Below are 4,946 nucleotides of genomic sequence, written 5' to 3' on the forward strand. Positions count from 1 at the left end.
GCTTTCCGGTTACTTCATTGGGTTGAATGTTGACTTGATAGGCTTAACGTCCTGCTCACAATGAACTCTGCCAGCTAACGTCTGAAACGGGACCACAGATGCCCTGGCCGAAACCGTCGAAACCTCAGCGCAGAATTACCTAGCTGACGTCCACGCAGCACGCGCTGCGGTCGTGTTTGGCAGGCCGTTTCTGACCCGTGCCAGAGCTTTCGTTCCCCCCATTCTGGTTATTTCCACTTGCACTTCGGCCAGCATAACCTTCCGCTCCTGGCTCTGCGGCCTCTGCGTAGCCCAGCGTCGTACGCGCATCGTAAGTGCTACCTGGTCCGCGACCTCCTCCAGGTTGTCCGGAAAGCCAGCCCTGGCCAAAGACGCAGGCGCGTTAACTTTCTTCGTGTGTAATCTCTGGGGAGCGGAGGGAGGAGAAAGAGGAGAAAGACCAGGAAAACAGTGAGTCAGAACAAAGTCGGTTCTCAGGCGTTTGCCACCTGTTACCACCCAAGTGACCCAGCCATTCCATCTCGGCGGGCCGTCTCCCAACACCGCATGTCACGAGTGTCTCAGGATGTCCCATGAGATGGGCTGGCTTGAGGGAGAAAGGAAAACAAATACATCTGTGCTCTCTGGCCTCTGCTGGCCAAAGGTTTACCCCACCGGGCAAGATGTCACCTGCAGCCCGGGCTGCTCAGGCATGACTCCCAAGTGGCCTCTAGGTCTTGGGGCCTCCGTGTCAAGTGGGAAATTCTAGAGGAGGTCAGAAGCATGTGGGAAGGTGCTGTCATATTTCAGTGGAGTGAAATTGGGTGAGTCCCCCAAGACTCACGGCGGCTGGACTAAGCAATAAGGAACAGGTTGGCGAGACCGAGAGCCTCTGAAGTGGACACGTGAGGTGGTTGGTACGTCTCCCCTTCGGCCAAGTGAACATGCACAGGATTCTACGCTGACCTGTTCCCGACACAGCCGAATGCAAGGAAGTGGGGGATCACGGCGCGTGTGTCTGACGCCAGGGCATGTGTCACATGCAGCCCTGCAACGTGGAGAGCATCGTCAACAGTAGATCTTTGTTCGACACGTGGATTAATAAACACGTGGAAGATATAGGAAAAGCCTAGAGATGAAGATGCTTCTCTTTAATACTTCATCTCTTCCTACACGCCCTCATTCATTACTCGTTCGCACTCCCAGGGAGCTAATAAATAAAAATAATTGAAATGAGTTGATAGAAAAACATCGCAGAAAACCATCCAAACATATGTCAAGAGTTGGGAAAGGTCTGTTCATTCATCCCGCCTGCAAGCTCAGACTCCAGCTGCCGGTTTCGTGAATGCCAAGCCGAGACGGGAGATTGGGTTCCTGGGTCAGAGATAAGGCCATTATCACTCACAAAAAATAGTAGTAAGCCAGCACGTCAGCGATTTTTTGTGGCTGATTCCACAGCCCTAATGCTATCAGAGCATCGTGGCGAGGCGGGGGCGCGCCTGTCTATACAGGGGGCTGCGGCACGGCCTAGGAATCTGTCTTCGGAAATGTAACTCTTTTACAATGGCCAGCAAATAAGCTTGCCCTTTGCTCTGGATGGAGTTGTTATTTCTGTCTTCCAAGACAGATCACTGCGAAAACATCCTTGACATTTTGAAACAAAGGTATTACGGAACGAAGGCAGGCAGCACCTCCGCTTTATTGCAAGATAAGCAGAAGCATGAGAGGCCCGTAGGGAACCGTCTTCCGATGATAAACACCCCTTGTCTCTGCGTGTCTTGCGTGGCACAGTTTCCTGAGAGTTGCCCCTCTGATTAAGTCGCCCTAAAGAGGGCAGGACAGAATCCACGCGCTGTGTCTCACGCGCCATCTAACTGGGGCCGCGTCAGCAGGGATCCACGGCCATGTGGACTTGGGCCATGTCCTCTGTCCCACGTCCTGCACGCAGCCAGCCCAACAGATGCCCTCGGGTTTCTGTACAGGCCTTTCCTTCGCCCTGGGACATTCATCCAAAAATAAAGAAGGACGTGTTGGCGATCGTTCCGACTCTCCCGCGACCCACAAAGTGGGGCCTCCCGTCTCTAACGCCCTGGCCGGTGAGCTGGGGCGGAGCCCAGGGCCCCCGGGGCCCAGCGCGCCGACCGCTCGCACTCACGCCCTCGCCACCAGCCCTCCTACTGCGTGACTCCCGTTGTAGGGACACTTGCCCGCGTCGTGCTCGTCGATGCCGAGGAAGTGGTCCCTCCAGCAAACCGCGAGAGGCCTCCCCGGGCAGAGCCCTCCCCCGCGTCTAGGACCCACGCGCAGCCCGGCGGCATTTCCTCAAACACGTGGGGGTCTCATGACCACCATGTGTCCAGGGACCGGGGGAATGTCGGCTGCCACGCAGGAGGGACATCAGTGCCACGGAGAGAGCGTGCTGCTGGAGCTCCCGTGGGAAGTCCGCCGTTTCGGAGGCGCGGGTGGCAGAGCCTCCAGCCTGCCCTCACGGAGCCGGCAAACCCCAAGGCTCCCTGTCTGCCCAGAAGAATCGATTCCAGTCGTTTTTGTGGGCGCAGCCCGGGCGGTGTGCGCGACACTGGGCGTCATCACCCTGTGAACTAACGCGCCATGGGAGGAGGATGTGCTTTGTCCGGGTGGGCGGGAGTGGCCCTGCCCCATGACTTCAGTGACTTCTCTGCAGGTGAGGGGCAGAGGTGGTCACACTATGGTCAGAGCCATCGCGGGACGTGAGACTCAGCGGCTGGTCAAGTTCACTCAGCAGCCGCTGGTCAAGTTCACTCAGTGGCTGGTCAAGTTCAGGAGCGAGCAGCCTTTGGGACAACCACACTGGGCGCTCCCTGACTGGAGGGAGACTCCAGGGTGGCTCTGGAATGTGACCTGTGGCGACTGTCTCTCCTTCTCCGGGACACTTTGAGGCAGAAGACGTTACCCGCCCCCCCAGGCACTGGATCTCTGTCCTCCCTCCGCTGTTAAAAACGAAATGAAGGAGGATGGTCTGCCAGTCCCTAAAACCTTTTATTTTCCAGTCATTCTCTGCTTTCCCCAGAGCATATTCTGGAAGGACCAGCGTGAGAATGATGAGGGTGTGGGGAGGAACACACTCTCCTCTCCCCTCAAGTTCCTTCTGGCGGGTCTCACACTCAGACACGAGACGGATCAGTGAGAGAAAAGACGCTGTTTTCCGGCTGCGTAACACACGTGCGCGGGACCCGCACGCCCGAGTCAGACGCCACCTGCAGAAAGGGGACGTGGTGGGTGAGACATCCATCCCGAGCCAGGGATGAGGGAAGATGCCGGGGGGCTTCAAAGGCCCCTGCAGGTGGCCAGAAGGGCAGATGCTGTCAGCAGAAGTGCGTCCTGCCCTCCTCAGGGGAATTTCCATAGCCGCGGACCCCACAGAGCACGTGGGTTTGCGTCCGGCAGCGAAGTGTGGCATGAAGTACCCCCAAGGTGGGTGGCCGAGGTGGCCTTGGGGCCGGTCTAGCTGCGTTCATCCGTGGTGAGCAGAGCGGCCATGAGTTAGAATGTGGTAAGGACAGACTTTATCCAGAAGGGGACAATCCAGCGCGAACCGAACTCAACTGTGACTCGTGGGGTGACTGGGCTTTATAAAGGGAGAACGAGCCCCACATCACGTAAGGAGAGGGAATGCTGGGGGTCCAGCAGAGTCAGGCTGGTGGGGGCTTACGGGGGGGAGGAGGGGTTTGCTCTCTGGGTTTGGGGACTTCGGAATTTGCCCTCCCCAGAGACCGGGCCTCAGGCTTATGCCCTTGGTGGTTTGCATTTCAAGGAGACGGCTCTGGGTGCTGAGACAGGCCCGTGGGAGGTAGGTCCACAGCTCAGAGGGGACTTAGAGAGGAGGCTTTCTCTAGCTCTCTAAAGTAACCGCTTCAAGAGGCTTCAGGGGCCTGTCTGCCTATCATCCCGCGTTTGGCTGAAACAGACAGTAATTTGTTTTTACATTTATTTATTTAAATTAGTTTCAAGTATATAGTACATTGGTTAGACATCTATATAGTTCATAAAACAATCCCCCCAATTGCTCCCTCCCGCCCCGAACCTCCACCTGGCTAACGTATTAACGCCGACTGCGTTCCCTCTGCCATGCTCCCCATCCCTGTGACCATCCATCAGCTGCTAATTTGTGCTTCTTTAACCCTTCACCCCTTTCTCTCAGCCACCAACCCCCCTCCCCTCTGTCCATCACCAAATTGTCCACTATATTTGTGAGTCCGTTTTTGATTGGTTTGTTCTTTTTGTTCCTTAAATTCCGTATATAAGTGAAATCACATGGTATCTGTCTTTCTCTGTCTGACTTATTTCACTCAGCATCATAACCTCTAGGTCCATCCATGTCATTGCGAATGGGAGGATTTCATTTCTTTTTTTAATGGCTGAGTGATATTCCATTGTATGTATGAACCATAACTTCTTTATCCAATCGACAGTCAATTTTTGTGGCGCAGTTGGGCTTCTCCGGGCAGGAACTCAGGGAGGCTGGGGCCATCCTAGAATGTGGCCTTGAGCTGTTAGAAAGTATGCTGGTGCCGTGTCACGAACCGAATGTCCCCCCAGACTTCATGTGTGAACCCCCGCCCCGGCGTTTGGTGTGAGGAAGCGGGCCTCTCAGAGGTCATGAAGTTTAGACGCGGTCCCGACCGCACAGGAGCCCTCATGATGGGTCAGTGTCCTTGAGAAGAGGAACTGACCAGCGCTCTCTCCTTCCCTCCTGGAGAGTCCCCACTGCAGGCCGGGGAGCAGGTCGCACCAGCAGGGAGCCCGCTGGCCGGCACCTCGGTCTTGGAGCTCCAGCCTCCAGGACTGCGAGAGAGAACTGGGTGTGGTTTAAACCTCACAGCGGTTTTGTTACAGTGTCACCAGGACCCACAGGTGTCCACTTGCCTGGGGGCTCTCGAGCCAAACTCAGATACGAGGCAGAGTTTGCAGCAAAGAAAACAAAGGTT

The sequence above is a fragment of the Pteropus vampyrus genome, unplaced genomic scaffold (assembly GCF_000151845.1).
Source record: "Pteropus vampyrus isolate Shadow unplaced genomic scaffold, Pvam_2.0 Scaffold475, whole genome shotgun sequence".
Taxonomy (NCBI): Eukaryota; Metazoa; Chordata; class Mammalia; order Chiroptera; family Pteropodidae; genus Pteropus; species Pteropus vampyrus.